The sequence below is a fragment of the Anastrepha ludens genome, chromosome 3 (genome assembly GCF_028408465.1).
Source record: "Anastrepha ludens isolate Willacy chromosome 3, idAnaLude1.1, whole genome shotgun sequence".
In the NCBI taxonomy this organism is placed as follows: domain Eukaryota; kingdom Metazoa; phylum Arthropoda; class Insecta; order Diptera; family Tephritidae; genus Anastrepha; species Anastrepha ludens.
Genome location: NC_071499.1, coordinates 23,219,548 through 23,242,170, shown reverse-complemented (window position 1 = coordinate 23,242,170; position 22,623 = coordinate 23,219,548). Strand labels below are relative to the sequence as shown.

At 37.3% G+C, this 22,623-nt stretch overlaps 1 long non-coding RNA gene across 1 annotated transcript in view; it reads right to left on the bottom strand.

Moving 5' to 3' along the window:
• Window positions 1-5,036: 5,036 nt before the first annotated feature.
• LOC128857162 (uncharacterized) overlaps window positions 5,037-22,623 on the bottom strand; it is a 48,169-nt gene continuing 30,582 nt past the window's right edge. The window contains exon 3 of the long non-coding RNA XR_008453902.1: window positions 5,037-6,757. This is a non-coding gene — a long non-coding RNA (uncharacterized LOC128857162). The remainder of the gene's footprint in view (window positions 6,758-22,623) is intronic.

The following is a 22,623-nucleotide window of genomic DNA, read 5'->3' as shown; positions in this document are numbered from 1 at the left end:
TTGGGTTTAGGTTGGCGCACTGCCCCAGCCTGTCGAAGAAAGGAGCGCTCAGTGACCTTAATCGTCTAGCTGCCAAGCCCAGCCATTCACAGAGAAAATGCTCTACAGTCTCCTTCTCTGAAAGGCCCGCACAGCTTCAGCATTGGGGGTTAAATCGTAACCCTAGCTTTTCCGCGTGTGTGCCGATCGTCCAGTGACCGGTAGCACAGCTACGAGTTTGGAAATTGAATGGCATGGAGTCCAAAGGACTTTCAGAGTCCTTCGTATATCGAAATAGCACACGAAGAAATGGAGCTTCATCTTTTCTGCGCTTCCTGAGATATAATTTGTGCAGTTCCCTTTTAACAACTGTCAGGAGGATCCCGAAGACTGGGTAGAAGGTCTCTGAGGCCAATTCAGTCAGCCTTCCGGACAAGCTCATCAGCAATTTAAAGGAGATAGATAAATTGGCTGATTTAAAGAAAACCCCTGCTCCAACTCCCGATTCCAACTTGGAACCGTTAGTGAAGACAGAAATATGGATCGAGAATTCCTTTGAAGAAATATGGATCGATAATTCCTCTAGCGCAAACGGCTGTTTTATTGTTTTCAATAGAAGTAATGGCTGTTCTTGAATGGCTTCGGTTTGCTCTTCAGCCCAAATACAGCAATTTTAATGGACTATGAATAAGTTCGTGCGGTTTTTTTTCGAAATTTGAAACTTTATTGACGTAAAATGGTTACAAATTTAATATTCAAAATATTGTCCATCGCTTACTACTACTTTTTCCCATCTTTCTGGCAATTCACGGATTCCCTTTGTGAAAAATTCGGTCGGTTTTGCCGCAATCCACGAATCGATCCATTTTTTGACTTCATCGTAATTACGGAAGTGCTGGTCAGCCAGGCCATGTTGCATCGATCGGAAGAGATAGTAATCGGATGGCGCAAGGTCTGGACTATACGGCGGGTGGGGTAGGACATCCCATTTGAGCGTTTCTAAGTATGTTTTGACCACTTGTGCAACATGTGGCCGAGCATTGTCATGTTGCAAAATAACTTTGTCGTGTCTATCGGCGTATTGCGGCCGTTTTTCTCGCAGTGCTCGGCTCAAACGCATCAATTGTCGTCGGTAGACATCCCCCGTAATCGTTTCATTCGGTTTCAGTAGCTCATAATACACAACACCCAGCTGGTCCCACCAGATTCACAGCATAACCTTCAGGCCATGAATATTCTGCGCCGACGTCGATGTTGAAGCATGGCCAGGGTATCCATACGTTGCCCGACGTTTTGGATTGTCGTAATGGACCCACTTTTCATCGCCAGTCACAATTCGATGCAAAAAACCCTTTCTTTTGTGCCGTTGAAGCAGTTGTTCGCATGCCATAAAACGGCGTTCAACGTCTCTTGGCTTCAATTCATACGGCACCCAATGGCCTACCTTTCGGATCATTCCCATGGCTTTTAAACGTTTGGAAATGGTTGATTGATCAACTCCCAAAGTTTTTGCAACCTCTTCTTGCGTTTGAGCCGGATCTTGATCGAGCAATTCCTCCAATTCGGTATCCATGAACTTTGGCGGCGCACCCTCGCGTTCTTCGTCTTCCAAGCCAAAATCACCACTTTTAAAGCGTGCAAACCACTTCTGGCACGTTCGCTCAGATAGAGCATGCTCACCATAAACTTCCACCAAGATACGATGACTTTCGGCTGCTTTTTTCTTCATATTAAAATAATGAAGAAGAATTCCCCGCAAAAACACATTATTTGGCACGAAATTCGACATTTTCAAGTGTGGTAAAAATATTGTTGTTTACGCTTCAAATAAAAAACTTATACTGACGTTTGTGCCTTACGACAGTAGCTCTCCAATGAATGTTTGGAAATGTGGATCGATGGAATAATAATCAAGTTACGCCATCTGTTGTAAAACCGCACGAACTTATAAATAGACCTATTACTTATTGACATAGCCATGAAACCAAATATGAGCCTCATCGCTGAACACCATAAGTTGGCCTGAGTGCGCGATGATCACTTTTCAGAGAGCGTCGATTTTCGTAATATATATATAATTGGCGCGTACACCCTTTTTGGGTGTTTGGCCGAGCTCCTCCTCCTATTTGTGGTGTGCGTCTTCATGTTGTTCCACAAATGGAGGACCCACAGTTTCAAGCCGACTCCGAACGGCAGATATTTTTATGAGGAGCTATTTCGTGCTGATTTTTGTAATACTCGTACAGTTTTTAAACGTTGTTGAGGCGTAAGTCTTTCCATGATGAAATGTCATTGAATATTGAAAAAAAATATGTATTTATATTAGTTTGACAGTAGTCACGCGCGATCTGTAAAAAACACTTATTTGAAAAAGTACCTCCAATCTGATCACCTTGTTTCATTTACCTAACCTAATTTTTCATTCTTCCCTACCAAAACTAAAAATTGTATACTACACCTCATCATACAATTAAGTCATGGCAAAGTTAAGCTCATTTTTCCATTTCATTCTGCGTAATCTTGTATTATATCATTCTTAATTTGTACACCAATACTTGCACATACACACATCCATACATATGTACATATGTCATTGACATAATCTTTAAATCGACCGAGCCATAGTAAAAATGGCTGAAAAAGAATTTTTCAAACCAGTCGCCACCGCCAACTACCCAGTTACAAAAAAAATTGCAAAAATTCGAGTTATTTTATTCTGACCATTCAGAATGGACATAAATAATAGTGAATAGCTTCGATTTTTTTCGCTACCTAAAATTAAGAACTAATGCATATTTTCCTTGCTCTTTAACAAAAAAAAAGGTTTAAATAATTATGCCTCATAAAAAATTTCATTAAAGCGCAAATGATATTAAAACTGGAGCTGGTGCCCGCCTCGCAGTAGCTTCCAGACAGCTCGCCAGTAGTCGGCAGTTAAGTCACTTCAGCACACTGGCCCCTATACGTTGCGGCAGTTCCGAGTGTTGTTGCCTTATTTTACTCTCTTTGCCAGCCACTTTTTCTACACATTTTCATGGCGCTTTTTCTGCATTGCTGCCCGCTGACTGTTGTCTGCCGCCTGCTGCCTGCTGCCCATAACGCATTTAGGTACGTAATATTACAACTTTTTATGTGAATTTCCGTTTATTACGTTAGGGGTACTTTTTCTGAAATGTTTTTCTGTGCATACTTTTTTATCATTACGCTCACGAATGGGTACTTTTTTTCATATAATTTTTTCTCCGGCTTCACGAAATTACCGCAATGTTATTTTTCAATGCCTGCGACTACTATCTTGCCGTTGTCTCTCTTCTATCTCTCGTTTGGTGTTTTTTATTCACCTTCTAATTTTTTTTATTTCATAATTTCACAGTATGTTCGATTTTTTATCGTTTCTGTAATAATAAAAGTACAGTACCGCAGCAAAATTAATGCGTTGAAAAATGTTGGAGGTTAACAATTCTTTTTTTTTTGCTTTTGTGTCGATAGTGAATGTGTAAAAATGTATTAATGCTAGTTGGATAGTTTGTATATATTTGCGGAAATTATTTGTTATTAATAAAACAATAATAAGAAGTCTAAAGTTGGGTCGAAACCTGGTATCACAAAGAACGAATTTTTGATTTTCGTGCAAGTGCACCCTTTCTATGAGCAACCAGTTCAACCTAATCTAACTTGGCTCGAAACCGCACCATATCCAGGGTATTTTAATAAGAAATGTTCCAGTTTTTCGATGCTGTCATAGTTTCTGTTTTTGTTATATGGGTGGTGGGTGCGGTTGTGGTTCGATTTCCCTACTTTTCAAATCTTGCCTAGTTGGTCATTTATGCACCACGAACCATTATTTACGACATAGTTGTTTTTAAAACACACAAATTTATTTGAGATATACAAGGTGGCGCAAAATTAATCAACCAATTTTTTTTAATAACTGTTTTGCTAAATAAAAAAAACATTATTTTGATTTATGGAGATCTTTCTAATACACACAAACTTATCTGAGATATACAAGGTGGCGCAAAATTAATCACCCACCTTTTTTTTAATAACTGTTTTACTAAATAAAAAACATTGTTTTGATTTATGGAGATCTTTCTAATACACACAAATTTATTTGAGATATACAAGGTGGCGCAAAATTAATCATCCATTTTATTTTTAATAACTGTTTTGCTAAATAAAAAAAAACATTATTTTGATTTATGGAGATCTTTCTAATACACACAAATTTATTTGAAATATACAAGGTGGCGCAAAATTAATCACCCCCCTTCTTTTTAATAACTGTTTAAAAAAATAAATAAATAATTAGCGCGTACACTTCTGTTAGGTGTTTGACCGAGCTCCTCCTCCTATTTGTGGTGTGCGTCTTGATGTTGTTCCACAAATGGGGAGACCTACAGTTTCAAGCCGACTCCGAACGGCAGATATTTTTATGAGGAGCTTTTTCATGGCAGAAATACGCAGATATGCCATTGCCTGCCGAGGAGCGACCGCTATTAGAAAAATGTTTTTATTAATTTTGCTTTCAGCGAGATTCGAACCAACGACCTCTCTGTGAACTCCGAATGGTAATCACGCACCAACTCATTCGGCTACGGCGGCCTGTTTTACTAAATAAAAAACATTATTTTGATTTATGGAGATCTTTCTAAAACACACAAATTTATTTAAGATATGCAAGGTGGCGCAAAATTAATCATCCATTTTTTTTTATAACTGTTTTACTAAATAAAAAAACATTATTGTGATTCCGAGATTTTTTTAAAACACACAAATTTATTTGAAATATACAAGGTGGCGCAAAATTAATCATCCATTTTTCTTTTTAATAACTGTTTTACTAAATAAAAAAACATTATTTTTATTCCGAGATCTTTTTAAAACACATAAAATTTATTTCAGATATACAAGGTGGCGCAAAATTAATCATCCAATTTTGTTTTTGAATATCTGTTTTACTAAATAAAAAACATTATTTTGATTTATGGAAATCTTTTTAAAGCACAAAAATTTATTTGAGATATACAAGGTGGCGCAAAATTAATCACCCAATTTTGTTTTTGAATAAGTGTTTTACTAAATAAGAAAAACATGATTTTGAGTTATGGAGATCTTTCTAATACACACAAAATTATTTGAGATATCAGAGGTGGCGCAAAATTAATCATCCAATTTCGTTTTTGAATAACTCTTTCACTTAAAGAAAGAAATGACTTCGAGTTATGGAAATCTTTTTAAAGCACAAAAATTTATTTCAGATATCAGAGGTGGCGCAAACTTAATCATCCAATTTTGTTTTTGAATAACGGTTTTACCAAATAAAAAAAATATTTTGATTTATGGAGATCTTTTTAAAACACACAAATTTATTTGAGATATACAAGGTGGCGCAAAATTAATCATCCAATTTTTGTTTTTTTGTTTTTTTTTTTTGGATGTGATAAATAGGTCCTACTCCATTCGAAGAAAAGCATCTCCAAATCATTATGTTGCCGCCACCGTGTTTGACTTTTTTTTGCGAACCGCGGTGAGATCTTGTCCTTTAGCACTTCTTATATTTCGCCCAGCATAATTTCCAAATAAATTTATTTTTATTCCAACGCTCCAAAGTATGTTGTACCATTTTTTCATACCCCCTGGTCCACATCATGACTTGTGCTCTTGAGCAAATCTTTTGTTCTTCCTTAAATTGGCTTGTTTCAAGAGAGGAATTTTACGAGCTCTTCTGCCTGGTAGGTTCATGTTGTTACCATCGACGCCGAACAGTTCTCGCTGATACTACGTTGTTGATTTCACTTGCAATGGGCTTTGATGACTTAAAAGTAACCCTCTTGGCAAGAATCAAAATTCTGTGGATTTTTTAGACTTAAGGGCATTTACAATACAATTTTTGGACCAATTTAGTAGTAGTCCAGCATCGCTTGGCGACGTAATAGTCACCTTTGTTTTATCCATAAATCCTCTTCGTCGCTTTGTTCATTTCTGCTTATAGTTCTCCACAATTCAACAAATATCTGTTTTCTGTTTTAACGTTTTCTGAATTAGTAAGAAATTTTTTTTTTACAAAATATGAGCACATGCGTGATTTTGTTATTTTAATTTCTTTCACTTCGTAAAAGCGGTGATTTCAATTGTTGTTATTGCGGACGAAAGATTATACTCACTAGCAAATCTGGCATTCCCAGAGGTATCCGGTTTCTCCTATTAATTTGCATATCATTGTTTGTAGGACTTTTTTTGTTTCCTTGGGTCCATATTCATTAAATATTTTACATTATTTTTTAACACCCTGTATATTTCTAGGTATGTTGTAAAACTGATAGAAACAAGATTGCGTCCATCAGACAATGCGTGCCGTTACACTAGCCTAGTCGTGCAGTGTTGCCAACCATTTGCTCTTCGCAATAAATTTAGTGCTTTTTTATACCCAAAATTTTTGAAATTGGTTTTTGGTTTAAAAAAAATTATATTTTACATCATTATAAACATCATATTTTAATTAGAATAGGCTAGAAAAATGCCAGGAAGAAAGAGCTAACACTCCGAGGGTATAGAACAAACAAAATGCGAAAGTTACCAAAATACTAATCTGGTCACACCGCTATTCACACTGTTATTCTCTCCATCGTGCGTTTTGCAAAACAAAAATATTTTGTGATCTTAGTGTACAAAATTTGCCATAATAACAATAACAACAATAATAGTAATTTCTTACGCTTAAGTTTAGAGATATGCGAGCGATCCCTTGAATTGGCACCTTTGATTTTTTACATACCTGAAAGAAAACAGATTTTAAAAATTGTTAAATCTCTATACATAGAAAAAGAAGTTTGCATTAAAACTATTGTAGAAATGGCTGAAAAATATTTAAAAAGATAAGGCTGGACTATTGGCTGCTGGTTTTTATATCACATACAATATCATTTATGTAAATCTGAGGATGGTGTCGATGCGGTGCATAATAAGTACTTGTATGATTACCGAGCGCTCTCTGTGTTAGTTCTATGCTCACCATGCGAATAGCATGCAGGGTTCGGCACTCAAAGTGTAAGTGCACTGGCATCAGCTGTCTGTTAGTTGGCTAAATGAAAGCCCAGAGCCGTTCGTGAACTCCCAAAACGATAGGGTTTATTTGACCAACCATTCATACGAGAATTTGAGGCATCGATTGGCTACCAGGAGGTAGCACCCGCCACAAATAATGGTTTGGGCCGCTGTAACCGCAAATGGGCGCTCTCCAATAGTTTTCATCGAGCCTGGCGTGAAGGTATATACGAAATATTATCGGGAAAGTATTCTTGAGGTTGCTTTGAAGCAGTGGGCAGACAAACATTTCGGTGGCAGCCCATGGACGTTTCAACAGGACTCGGCACCGTCTCACAATGATCGAGTGAATCAAGTATGGCTAAAAAACAACGTTCCGAACTTCATAAGCCACACAACGGCGCTCAAATCGGAATCGGATGGATTATTTTCTTTGGGCCATTTTGGAGAGTAAAGTCCGAACTAAAAGATTCACCAGTCCCGAGGCGCTGAAAAAGCCATTGTACGCGAGTGAGCCAAAATACCTGCAAGTCACATTCGGGCAGCTTACGTTTCATTTCTGGACCGTCTTAAGGCCATAGTCAAGGCAAAAGGTGATCATACCGAGCAAAAGTAAGGTCACAGAGACATAATAGGCAATTGCAAAACAGATGAACTAGCCAGATTGGGTACCGCATTACCGATCCAAACAGACAAAGCGAATATACCTATACCATTAGCAACTTGTAAGATGCTTATAGACAAACACACTATCAGAGCTGCCAACTCTGCAGTCAATATTAAAAATAACAAGCCTTGTTAGATATATTAAAGCCACAGGTTGGTTCAATGAGGACAATGTACAGTGAGGAGAGGGGACAGCCCTGGAGGTATCGCAGTGGGCCTACAGCAGGCCTGGATGTGTCAATTGACAACCACTATACCTACCTACCTAGCAGCTTGGACAAACCGTCAACAGATGCTGACGCTTGAGTAAAACACTCACTACAACATCAAACAGAAGACAAGGCAAAAGTTTGTGTTAATCCGACTATTCTACATTCTCCGATATATCATTACCCCCACGACCGCTTTTGAAAGCAATGAGAGGAGTGGATAGTATCGATAACGTAAAGTCTCCATACGTCCACAGAAGCGAATAAGAAAAACTGCTTCGGCCTTGATTTGTATCAGTAATTCTCTAAACCTTAAGATGTGCGCTTAATTATTAAATAAGGTTATGGTGAAAAATTCCGTTACATTCCTCTAACCCTTAATACCACGGTGGTAATCAGAAACGTGGTACGGGAGTTTAAGGTACTATTACACTTCTACTAATTCTCCTCTACGCTTCTAATAATTCTCCTCTTTTAGGAGTAGCATTAAATCATGTACATTTATTGGATGTTTATATAGTGTACGTGCGTATATTGATACATACATACATACATACACACATGCATACATACATACATTCATACATACATACACCTCATATGCGCCATATGTAGCCAGTAAAATAACTCAAATCTCGCGAGAAATGCATCATTCGCACATCTGAAAGCAGGAAATGTTTCTATTCAATAAATATTTCCACTTAATGGTTGCTCTAAAAATTTCCAAGAATTTAACTAACAAACATAAAAGTCCACTTTAAATCCATAGCCTGAGAAGTGCATCAAAAAAAGATCAAGCACGCACACAAATCAAATACACAGCAACGAGACGAAGAAAAGCAGAAGGCAAAAGAAGTTAACCACCAAGCAATAGAAAGGAGTTGGAAAATATGTTTGCTATTATTTTTTACATTTTTTTAATTTTTGCGCTTTTTTTTCTCATTAAGTATAAATATCTATGTGCGTATGTATGCATGTAACTATATTTGTACGAACTTGCAAGCATACACACACAAAAACTAGTATAAACTATGAGTAACCAGCTTTTGAAGTGGCAACACCGACTTGCCAATAGAATAAATTACAAAAACAGAAAGCAAAAAAAAAAAAAAAACCAGGAAAAGAACATCAAAACGAAATAAAAGTGGCGGCCACGCATCCATATAAGCGCGAAAGTGGAAAACTGCAAGCTGCATGCAGCATAGGTAGAGCTGGCCACAGCACCATCGCCATGCTGCATGCGTTTGGCCAATTGCTTGCGGGTCTGCGCTGGTCATAAATGGTCGTAAATCGTAGCTAGTATGCTGACATTGCTGCTGGACCAGTCGACTACTAACCTTACAGCCAGCACTAAGCAGCGAACACAACGACTAAGCGACCGACCAACCGACCACCGCCGCCCATCAAACCAAAACACACATCCACAGCTGAGACGAAACGCAGCTGTTCAGCAGCACTTGCAACAAAAGCAATAAAGCAGCAAATAGCAAAGGCAAAATCAAATCCAAATTCAAAATCAAAGCCAAAGTCACTGCGATAGCCAAGCAAATAAGGCCAAGTGCAATAACCAACTCATTTATCGACGAGTTGCGGATGCAAGTGAGTTCACGCTCGCACAAACAAAAACAAAATAGAATTACAATACATATCTACACACTTCCATATGTGCCTGCGATGTACGCCGATGCATTCAGCTCGTGTAGCTCCATTAGATTCTACGTAGTGCGATGTACGCACTCGCACTCGCAATTGCGAAAATGTGAAAATGCGGCAAGTCAGGAATTCGCAGAGTTCTTGGCAGCGTAAAAGCCACTAGGGCTATTGTACTCGCACTCGCACTCGTACTCGCATAGTCTTCAGTTTTCCGGGCATCTCTGCAATTAAGAATTGACCAATGCTTGATCTCGCATTCGCTTACATATTTGATTTTTTAGTTATTTTTCTTGTTGTTGTTATTACATAGAAAGCTTCGTATGTATATGCAGGGTCTTTCAAGTTCGAGCTTCTTTTATAGCAGTGTTTTATTTTGCCCTGTGCTACATTTCGCTGGCGAATTTCAAGTGGAGAATCTGCAATTTTCTAAAATCAATTCGATTTCGCTCGCGAACCCTATAAAAATAATTACAACCCATTTCTAAAATAGTGGATCTGTGAAAATATGGATATTTTCGGATAATATGATATAAAGTCAATTGGAAAATTTTATGGAAACAGAAGGAGAAAAAACACACGTTTTATCCAAGCCCAACAGCCTAGAAATCCAACGTAGAATCTCTCTTGCCAACAAGTGCTACTTTGGACTAAGTAGGCAAATGAGTAGTAAAGTCCTCTTTCGACGAACAAAACTAACATTCTACAAGGCCCTCATCATACCCGTCCGAGCGTGTGGCGCAGAAGCTTGGACGATGACAACATCCGATGAAGCGACGCTTGGAGTGTTTGAGAGAAAGATTCTGCGAAAGATTTTTGGACCTTTGCACGTTGGCAGCTGCGAATATCGCAGGCGATGGAACGATAAGCTGTATGAGCTTTACGACGACATAGACATAGCGCAGCGAATAAAGATCCAGCGGCTACGTTGGCTGGATCATGTCGTCCGAATGGATACAAACGCTCCGGCTCTGAAAGTATTCGATACGGTACCAGCTGGGGGCGGCAGAGGAAGAGGAAGGTCTCCTTTGCGTTGGAAAGATCAGGTGAAGAAGGACTTGGTTTCCCTTGGTGTGTCCAACTGGCGCCGGTTAACACGAGAAAGAAACAATTGGCGCGCTTTGTTAAACTCGGTCGAAATCGCGTAAGCGGTTATCGCGCCAATTAAGAAGAAGAACAACAGATTGGATGGATTGGGCACGTACTGCGCATGCCGGAAGAGCGAAATGGTAGGATTGCTTTTCTTTTAACACCCATTGGAGGAAGAAAAAGAGGGCGCCCACGAAAGAGATGGCTAGGTGACGTCGAATCAGATCTTAAGGATGTGAACGTACACAAATGGAGAGAGGAAGCCATGGATAGAATAAAGTGGCGAAAATTTGTTGACGTAGCTATGGTCCAGCACGGACTGTAAAGCCAAGAAGAGGAAAAAAAAGAAGGAAAACAACCAAACAGGTGGAGTAAGACAGACGGGGTTTTGGATTAGAGGATGCCAGTCAACAGTGACTAATTACGTTCGTATTAACCGCTTTAAGCTACTGCTTGAACCGCTTCACCAGGTGTGTGAAATTTAAACCCGCAATATCCGCAGTTCTTGCAAAAAAGTGTCAGCCCAAATGTCAAAATCTTTGCCCAACGAGAGCAGAGCAACTGATATGATTCCACCTCATCCTCCACATAGCTTCTGCAGAAAGGGTTTGAAGCAATCCCAAGTTTCATCGCACAGACACCAAACAGACAATGTCCGTTAAGGATAGCTACCAAATTCGAGAGCTGCAACTTTGTTAGCCTTGGAAGTTCGCTCGAGTTTCCCTGATCTACCCGTGCCCAGAAGGATCTCGCGACTTTGCACGTTTGCGCACTCGTCCAGCGCTCACTGAGTTGACGCGAGGCCCATCTCGCCCATATCGAGTAGATCACAGGTTCTCTTTTCTATAGTTTTGCGATGAAACCGTCTCCAGGGTCCCTAGTTTAGCCAGCTCATCAGCCCAGCAGTTTCTCTCTATGCCATTGTGACCGGGAACCCGGAGAAGCCTAATATCGAAGCATTCGGATGCAATCGAGAGACAAGACAAAATTAAGCACATTCGAAACCTACCTTTTGAAAATATCAAATATGAATGAACAGAATAAAAATACATACATATATCGTACGCGACACCGACAAAAACGGAAGTGACTTTGAGTCACGCCTAAAAACTGCGAAGCTGTGCGAATCATGGGAGGTATTTGTAGTTCTTTTTTTTTTGGTATTTCTTACACTAAACCAAGTTGCAGAAGGTGAGGCCAACATCAGACTGTTAATCGGCTCTCAGCGATTCTTAAGGAATCAGCTGATTTGCTGACGTAGCAGGGGAGGTAACAGCGATTTATTTACGACTGGTTGAAAGACCGATTGTATTCAACTAACCTCACTTTACACATTTTGTTTTCATTTCATTCGCCCCTCTCTGTCAAATCCCTTATGACATAACAATCAAAGTTGTTCTCACAATTTTGCTTCGGATGGCCAAACCTTATAATTTGTCATCCTTGGATGTTTACGCATTTCAAAAGGACAGACGCAGCGATAAAACCAACGAAATAATCAAACTATTGCAAATGAAATTCTGAAAAAAAATTATTTCATAATATAAAGCAGTAATTTAGGCACCAAGAGCGCCCGATTTAAAACCATTGAACTGATTTCTGAGGTACTAAAAGCTCAAATATGGAGTTTATGCAAAGAAATCAGAAACCATAGATGTTTTGAAATGTGACATTTGGCGCAAAAAACATAAAATATCAACAAAGTCTGCTACAGCTGCCAATAAATCGATATGGAATTCCCATTCCATACCCATTCCTATTCAAAATATGCGAGCCTGAGCTCAAAATTTCATTTTACGAAACAAGCTCTAACTTGAAAGACCTTGTATTTTCATATGCCGTCGACCTGCATCACATCACACCCCACACTTTCAATCTGCATCTCTCGTGCGCTTTTGGAGCGTACATTCGCCTTTATTTCATTTGTCGTAAAAGCGGCTTACAATTGAAGTAGAGGAGACTTAGAATATAACCGCATATTCTTGTAGAGGAATAGCAGAATATGAACAAATACTAACAAACAAATACATGAAGGGTCTCTCAAAAGACGCGCCTAGATGTTGTTTTAAAAAAACAAACATGTAAAAATTTAGTTTTTTTTTTTTTTTCTACTTGCCGAATGTCAAAAATTACATAAAAAACAGGTACCACCTAGGAATTATGCACTACTGGCATCTAGGCATCACTTTGAAAGACCCTTTACAAATAAGACTGGTAGAGTACATTTGAACTGGATATATATTATTTTAAAGATATTGAAAAAAAAACACACAAAACTATTGACATTTTAAGGCAAATGGGCATTAATGAAAAATAAATAAAGTGCATTTCCAACTTGTAACGTGAGGCGACAAATGTTGTGACGAGTGATGTTTCAATCAAAAGAGGAGTTCGCCAAGGATGTATTTTATCACCAATGCTCTTCAATTTATACTTGGAATATATACATATTTTAAGAAGCTTTGGCATCAGTCAACTTAGGAATAAAAGTCAACGGCGTAATAACAAATAACATACGATTTGCCGATGACACCACAATATTGGCTGACAAAATTAATGACCTGCAATATCTCCCTAAAGAAGTCAGCGGAAAAAGTCTGCAATACGGCCTAAGTATTAACATCCAAAAAAAATGCATGGTTATTTCAAAAACACTCTCAACAAATCACCAATTCAAACACTTATGTGCTTATATGGCAATCCGATCCAAAGAGTATCTCGATTTAAGTGCCTAGGATGTTGGCTTAGCGAAACATGGACAAAGTACAGAGAAATTTGCTGTCGGATTCAAGCAGCGACGGAAGATCTCTTGAATAACAGAAAAGTTCTTTCCAATAAAAGCTTGAACATAAAATTACAGGTCCTCGGTACCTTAGTAAAATCGAAGGCAAACGAGGAATTGGAAGGAAGCAAATGTCTTGGCTACGCAACATAAGAGAATGTGGGCAGGACTAAGAACTATTGGACAGTTGGTTGAAGCAGCCCGAAGCAGAGACAATTACCACAATATTGTATCCACTATTTTATAGTTTAGTTAAATATAATAAAAAATAGTTTAAAAAAACTAAAAAACACGCTTTTATTGCTAATCGAACTAAAAACTATAAAATAAATTTTAATGACAAAGAGACCTATAATGAAGTAATAGCAAATCCAACGATCAGTCATAGTCAACTACCTCACAACAGAATTAGATCACAATTCAGATTAGAGTTAAAATTACTATGAATTCCTTCCACCTGGCCAAACTGTTAATAAGGAATATTATTTGAGCGTTATGCGTCGTTTACGTGAAGCAATTCGTCTAAAAAGACCAGAATTATGGGCCAACAACTCTTGGTTTTTGCATCACAATAATGCACCGTCTCACACTGCACTCGTTCACTCCATTTCGCCAAAAATTCCACGCATATCGTTCCGCAACCATCGTATTCGCCTGATTTGGCTCCGTGTGACTTCTGGCTATTCCCAAAACTCAAGAGACCACTTCGGGGAATGAGTTTCGAGTCGATTGACGAGATAAAAGCTGAATCGAAGAAGGTGCTGATGGCTATACCGGAAATGGACTATTTGGCATGTTTTGGGGATTGGAAAAATCGTTGGCATAAGTGTATTTCATCGAGAGGGGACTATTTTGAAGGGGATGAAACTGATTTACAAGAATAAATAAAGATTTTTCATTTTACAACCAAAATTCACCTTACTTTTTGCCCACAGGTAAAAAAAGAAAATATTAATCCTGGCAATCCTAATAAGGATAATGGAAAACTTTTATCAAATTATTGCATTGTCATCGGTCCTTGATAGGTGTGCAAAATTCCAAGTCGATCAGATTTTTAGAAGCCAGTGAAAATTAAGCTCAAAGATTCCGTTACATGCATACATACATACATACATACATACATACATACATACATACATACATACATACATACATACATGCATACATACATACATACATACAACCCGACCTAATAAAAGTGTGTTAAAAAAGAAGAAAGAATTATTTATCACATTTGTATTGAAATTAATGAAAAATTTATTACGGTAATCGCTTACATTCTGTATTAAGAATTTCCAAATAAAGAAGAAGACATTTCTCAATACTTTCGGTGACTGCAGAAAGAAGCTAAGTAAACTTGTTATTCACAGAATCTGTGCGAGCCCAGTTTATAATGTTTTTTACAATTTTTTAGCGAAAATCAGCTTTTGGTTTTTAAGGTTATGAAAAGTTTAAGAATCGAAAAAAAACGATCCTAAGGATATCTCGTGACCGTCCCGTTTAACAAATGCATTTGGATTTTTTGCTTGAGATAATTCTGTTGCGAGCTATCATTCACATGGCAAAACAATCTTTGTGGCGCATTTGGAGATTCACTTCCATTCGCACTATTTCCAATATTACGCAATGAAAATTTGAGAAAATATTATTCAAAAATTGCACTATTATATGAAAATTCCTTAAATGCACTAAAACCATCCGTACATCCAAAAAAAAAAGTTCTTAAAAACATGCCTGTTTTCAACGAATTAACCTTAACCCCTTGATCGCTCGATCACTTGATCTCAGAGTCCTGCATTTTCAGTCGTACGGCATTATTGCTAAATGTAAATATTAGAGTTTAGTCATGATAATCATCTGCTTTCGAAATGTTGAGAATTTTGCGCAGGCAGTCAAAAGTGGTTGGCACGCGCCAAGGCGATGTGAGTTGGCTACGAGGAAAACGAAATTTAATGGAAATTTGATGAATTGGGTTCTTTGTTTCGCGGGTACTTTAAAGCAAAGCTGCATGCCAATAAATCAGGAAAAATTCACCAAAGTAACATTAGGCATGAAGTGGCTGTTTCTCAGTTATTATGTTGCACTTACCCTAACACCCACTAATTCGTACTCCTACGATTTCTTCTCACATACACCATGCTGCAAAATTATAAACACGCTACTATTTTTTGGATAAAAATATGGTTCATACTACAACAAAAACCACATAACGCGACACCTTCGACGCACCTTGGCCAGTTAGAGGCCCCTTATAATACCACCGGAACTATCCTATCCTTACTCTTTTAGGTCCTCTCTAAACCATTGTGCGGCCTTTAAAAAGCTGGATATTCTACCTGCGTTAAAGATTCGCAACATCCGCAATGCTGTCCAGAAAAGCAAGATCGAGCAATGGCGTATATAGAAGAATAAATCATAGGAGTACGAATTAACAGTGATTTCATTGACTTTCAGAAGCAAAAATTATACTACAATTTGCTGAGCTATTCCAGATTAAAACAGTAAAACCCAGTAGATTTGTATGTGTCTCTGAAATATAATAAAAGAAAGTCTTAGATATTCTCACAGACTTAATCAATGTGCAATGTCACAAAAAGAGTAAGGAATAGCTGCGCTGTTTCCATCTTTATTAGAAGCAGAGCAAACTTTAAGTGCAAAAGGCAATTTTGAGCTAATCAACAGCAAAAAAATTGAGCATTGGGTAAGGCTAGTAAAAAATAATATTCAATTTACAAAAATGTTATTTGTTTTTATATTGGAATGTTGGTACAACTGTCCTCTATAGTGTCGCAGAGTTTAAGTGTGATCTGCCAATTAGCTTGTTTTTGGCATTTAATTATATCAGTTAACCGCAGGTGTGCTCTGCGACTTTCACTATGGATACAAATATCGAACAAAGAATTTGTCTTAAATTTTGTGTTTTGAACGAGATTTTGTGTGCCGAATTGTTGAAAATGTTCCAGAAAACCTATGGCGTGTGTGCTTTATCAAAAACACGGGTCTACGAGTGGTATAAGGCTTTTGCAGGGGGTCGAGAAGTCGTGGAAGATTTGCCCCAATCTGGTCGCCCATCAAGTCTACATCGCATGTTCTATAGATCCATCTGAATCTATGAGTGGTATTTTCATACTACAGAGCGTTTTGGAGACCACTTCCCCTTTGCCATATCTCTTGCTTCCGCTTTTCTCTTGCTCGTGGGCACCTGCGCACAATGGGGATTTTTCGACAAATTTAGTTCATAAGCCCTAGAGAAGGCAATTATTGACCGATTTTAATAATTTTTTCTGAAAATGCTCCTAAGTGATTTTGAATGAGATTGGATATGGTCAAATTTCATTTTTTTTATTATATCTAAACACACCCATGAATAGGGTATCTTTGTGAAAAATTCAGAAAAAAAAAATTAAAAATTGTATGTATTCAAGTTTGGTTTGGAATTTTTTTATTGTAATTCTAATCAGCGGTAATACATCTTGGCAATTCAATTCATCTCCTGACTACATAAAAACTTGGACACTAATTTTTTTCAAGAACAAATTTTCTAGATATTCGCCGGAAAATTTTCAGAAAATCGATATAAACGAATTCGTTGTCAGTTTGTCCTTGCGGGGTCAAATTGAAGGGCAGTTCAAGGTCAAACATAGAATATTCAGCAGAAATAACAAAAAAAAATATAGAAATGTTTGTGAGGTTGCTGAATCAGAATTCATTGCCCGTTTGTTCTTGCGAGATCAATCCCAGCTGTTTATCATCCACCTGGCTTTATTCCAAGGTAATCAATAGCTTTGACATCGGGGAAAACACTGCTCGTTCCGCGTTGATTTTTGCCAATTTTTTTCTACTATTTTCTCGGTATAACGAATATTCGACTTTTTTTTCAATGAAGAAGCAGCAACTGTGGTTCAAAACTAGCACATAAATATGTTAACCCAGATTTATAACACGACATTTTGTGTACATGAAATAAAATTTAATTTTTCTGCAACGTCTCCTCCTTTTTACAACCCTTTTTTGCGTGTGTGGTCTTGCACAGATGGCGCTTTTAGCATTTTACTCAGTGCAATCATTTTCTTTCATTGAGTTTACTGTTAGAAATCAGTGATTCCCAAGCCCCAAATTTTAGAGCTGTTAAGTTAAAAGTTGCTTTTGGGCAAGAAATGTCTTGAAAGGATTTAGTAAATTGAACAGCAGCCACTATTCGTGAAGGAAACACTGAAATTAGAAGCATTTTTGGACAAAAAAAGAGAATTATTTTTAATTTTATTATCATTCTACGTAGAAGAATGTCCTCAAATGCCAGCGCTATGTAGAGCTGAAAACAGGTAGACTCATTTGAAGACCCTGTATCAGATGGCTGAGGGAACGTTTCCACGACAGTCGATTCTACGTTACCGAAACGACCCGGATTTATATCCGCCCAAGGACTGTCACTCCAGCAGCATTCCCCGTATATAAATATGGGGAATATTTATGCTGCAACAATAACAATAACGGCTGAGGGAAATCAAGCGGATGGACACAAACAAAGTCGCTATGCTTCAAAGGGTTAATACAAATTTTTTCATATTTTGTTGGCCGCTGTCAAGCAGAGAATAAAAACAGACGGATATCCTAGCTCAAAGATAGGACAGGCCTATTTGAAAAAAAAAACCGTTACATACATATGTGCATATGTAGCTTTTTCAGATTATTCTACCTCGCATGAAGAACCTTTTTCGGGCACATATTAATTTAGCAAAAAAGTTTCTTTAAAGCATTTCTAATCCTCCAATAGTTGTTACAAAAACAAAACACAAAAAAAACGCAGCCAGACCTTGCCAACAAATCAACATAAAAAGGTGAGCTAAAAATGTTTCTGCTTGCGTTGCCAATAAGAATGTCAAGTAATTTTTCATATACCCTAAAAGGCACACACACACAGCTAAGTTCCAACACAGGCACAGGGGCTTATGAACCAACACATGTTTATAGTTCTGTTTTTTTATTTCTACTTTTATTCCTGTGCCAGAAAAAATTTAGAAACCTTGCCAACAGTGTCATTTTGCTGCCTTATCTATCCTAACTCTTCCGCTCTGCTCCAACATTCCTTTTTTTATGCTGCCACACTTAAATTTATTGGCAAAATTGCAAATACCAAATTCGTAATATATTCACACAAATCCATAAAATACTACAAATTTAATGCCGCTATGTATGTATGTATGTATGTGCATACAAACATACACAGGCATATACGAACATAAAACCCACTATGGCCAGTGAATTTTCTCAACTATTCTTGGCATTTAATATGTCCACTACCTTGAAGTCGCCTTCGCAATTTATTGTATCCTGCGCGCGATCCTTCTCGTCTTTCAACAGCCGCACACACACACACAAACACACTTACTTCATACATGCATACATACATATGCATGCGCTGACAGAGACGCAAAGAAGAAGTGTGCAGCGTGTGACATTCGTCAAAACCAAAAATGTCATTGCTCTGCTTAGTCCGCGAAGTTGCTTTCAAGTACTTCTATGGATACCAGCTCGCATATCTACACACACACACACACACACATACTCTCACTAAGCCACATGGATATGAAATACTACATTTATTTATATGTCTGTTTGTAGCTCGTACGTAGCTATGAGTGCTCATGTCGGTGCACATATCCCCATTAGATATTTATGTGTATACACACACATACGCATATGTACCTACATGCATTTGCCTACACTCTGCCCAAGTAGGTTCGCAGCCATTCACATACATTCGCCCGGGTATTTGCGTACATGTGCGCGTTCGTTAGTGCGTTAGCCTCTCAGGTTCGGATTTCTAACTGACATTACAAGTTTTTGCCAAGATTCTATCCGTCCGTCCATCCATCCACAGCGCCCCGAACGCCCCACCGCCCGCTCGCTCGTTCATCCATTTCGCTGTTGCTGTGTGTTTTTCTACTTTTCGTCGTTCTGTCGTCAAATGCAATTTTTTCCTCTTATTTTCACTTCTTCTTTGCCGCCGTTTCTTCGCCAACTTCTTGTTATTTTTCTATTTCTACTTTTTTGATTTAACTACAATTTTCTATAAAAACAAAAAAACACTGCGCACATCCACCCAACAACAACAGTAAGACTCAGCCGCTGCAGAAAGTGAATGACTGCAACAACGACTTCACTCACCGCGCCGCTCCGCCCGCAAACATGCACATTTTTGCTTTTTGCGCTGTCTAATAAGTCTACATCTGCAGCACCTTCGTCGCGACCTCCACTATATCAACTTCTTTTTTAAAAAAAAAAATCTTAGAGCTCGCCGTCGCATTTGCCTTTTTTCTCACCTTTCTGCCTTAACGCAGCCGTTGCACCTTCCTTCTGTGTAGTTCAACGCACAAACGTAAGTAGTTTTCATAGCAGGTTTTCGCTTCTGATTGTTTACACTGGCGCACAGTGTGACAAACCGTAACAAATTAGCAATACAATTTATAGACCTTAATTTTGGAAAATATTTTAAATTTATTAGGGACGAGTTTTACAATTTTTTTGCGACTGTGACACACAGTGTGACAAACTGTAAAAAAAACTTACAATAAAATTTATAGACCTTCAATTTTACAGGAAATTTTAAATTTGCTGGGCACGAATTTGGAAATTTTTTGTGGCAACTAAAGCTATTTGCCTAACGCACAGTGTGACAAATTCTATAAAAGCCAACAACAAAATTTACAGACACTCAATTTTGGGGAAAATTTTAAATTTGTTAAGCAAGAGTTGTTAAATTTGTTACAAAAGGGATGCACAGTGGGACAAACTGTGAAAAAAATTAAGAATAAAATGTATAAACACTTAACTTTAAAGAAAATTTTGAATTTCTTTGGACGAATTTTATATTTATTTTTGGCAACTAAGACTACTTGCCTGACGCGCAGTGTGAAAAACTGTAAAGCACAGTGTGACAAATTGTAACAAATTAAAAATAAAATTTACTGACAAAAATTTAGATTTAGGAGACAATTTTAAATTTGTTAAGAAAGAGTTGTTAAATATGTTACAAAAGGGATGCGCAGTGGGACGAACTGTGAAAAAACGTAAAATTTATAAAATTAATAAACCCTCAATTTTGAAGAAAATTTTGAATTTGTTGTTTAGGGAGAAATTTTTAAATTGTTTGCAACTAAAACGCACAGTGTGACAAACCGTAAAAAAACCTACAATAAAAATTATAGACCTTCAATTTTGAAGGAAATTTTAAATTTGTTAGGCACGAATTAGGAAATATTTTGTGGCAACTAAAACTATTTGTCTAACGCACAGTGTGACGAATTGTAACAAATTAAAAATAAAATGAACAAACCCTCAATTTTGCAGAAAATTTTAAATTTCTTACGGAGAAGTTTTAAAGTTTTTTGAAACAGTGACGCAGAGTGTGACAAACTGTAAAAAAACTTACATTAAAATTTATGGAATTTTAAATTTGTTGGGCACGAATTAGGAAATTGTTGGTGGCAAGTAAGACTATTTACCTAAAGCACAGTGTGACAAACTGTCAATTTTGGAGAAAATTTTAAATTTGTTAGGGTTGAGTAGTCACATTTTTTTGCGAGTGTGACAAAGTGTAACAAACTAACAGTAAAATTTATTGACAATTAATTTTGAAAAATATTTTTACTTTGTTGGAGATGAATCTTAAATTTTTTTATGGCAACTGAGACTATTTGCTTAACGCACAGTGTGACAAATTGTAACAAATAAACAATAAAATTTACGGACCCTTAATTTTGGAAAAAAAATTAGAGATGTTTTTTAAAATTTTTTTGCAACTGTGAAACAACTAGCAATAAAACTTATAGACTCTCAATTTTAGAAAATATTTAGAATTTGTATTCAACATGAATTTTCAGTGACATAATTTTGAAAAATTAACAAGCTTTAAAGTTTTTTTCAACTGTGGCGCACAATGTAACGAACTGTAAAAAAATTAACAACAAAATGTAGAGACTCTCAATTTTGATGAAACCTTTAAATTTGTGTGTTGAATATTGTGCGATGAATTTTCAAATTTTTTGCAACAGTGACATAATTTTGAAAAATTCACCTTAAAATGTGTGGACTACTAATATTTAAGAAAATTTTGGATTTGTTAAGAACAATATTTCAATTTTTTTTGCAACTCTGCTTATTTAAAATTACAAAAAGTATATAAAATGTGTTCAAAATTACGAGAAGTTTATCATATCCGACCCACTGTGTCCCTTTCCAAATAATTTAATTTCAATTTGAAATTTGAAAAAAGGGGCATTTCAATAAATAACAATGAACAATACAAATAAGTTTTCAAAAAAAAAATAGACGCAATCATAACATATCGAAAAGAATTCATTGCCCACACATTGAAACTGATACTAAATAAATTTAACACGAAAATTCTCAGAGTTTTCCCATAATTTGGCGCACGTGATGTCAGTCATGTCGCGCCATACGGGAATATCAGTTGACCGATCATCTCATCGCACACGCCCCACTGTGCAGGTTTGCAACGTCAATGTAATACGCTGACTTAGCGTCACATCGTCGCTAAGTCATTCGGTTGTTTCGTCACAAAGGTAACTTTTTTGCTCCAGCGGGTAAAAACTCAAAAAACAAAAATTGTCGACAAATAAAGAAAAACGCCTTAGAAAAGGCAGCAACTATAATAGCAGCAACGACAACAAACCAACTATAAAATTGCCTTTCCTTAAAGGTTTTTTCCGCGACGCTACACAATTTATTTTTGCGTTTTTATAAATTTTCCATTTTTTGTACTTTTCGTTTTTTTTCTCGACTTTTACTCGTAAGTGTTTTTGGTTTTGTTGTTTTTAGTGTGTTTTTTGCTGCTGCTATTTCTGCCTTTGCTGCTCTACAGCTTTTACTGCTGTTTTTCTTATGTGTACAGCTTTTCATTTATTACTATTTGCCTGCCCCCCTCGCCAACCAACGTTTGTCCGTCCAAAGTCGACTTGACTTTCGAGTGCGAGAATCACTGGAGATACCTAAAAACAAATTGTGTGCGTGTGTGTATGTGTGTGTGTGTTTTTATACGAATGAGTGTGTGAACCCTCCGCCGGCCGTCCAACCAACCGACCGACCGACCGTCCACAACCTCAACTCCATTGCCGGCTAACCTCAGTTTTTGCGCTGCCACCCAATTCGCAGTTCGCCTATTTGCGTTTGTTTATATGT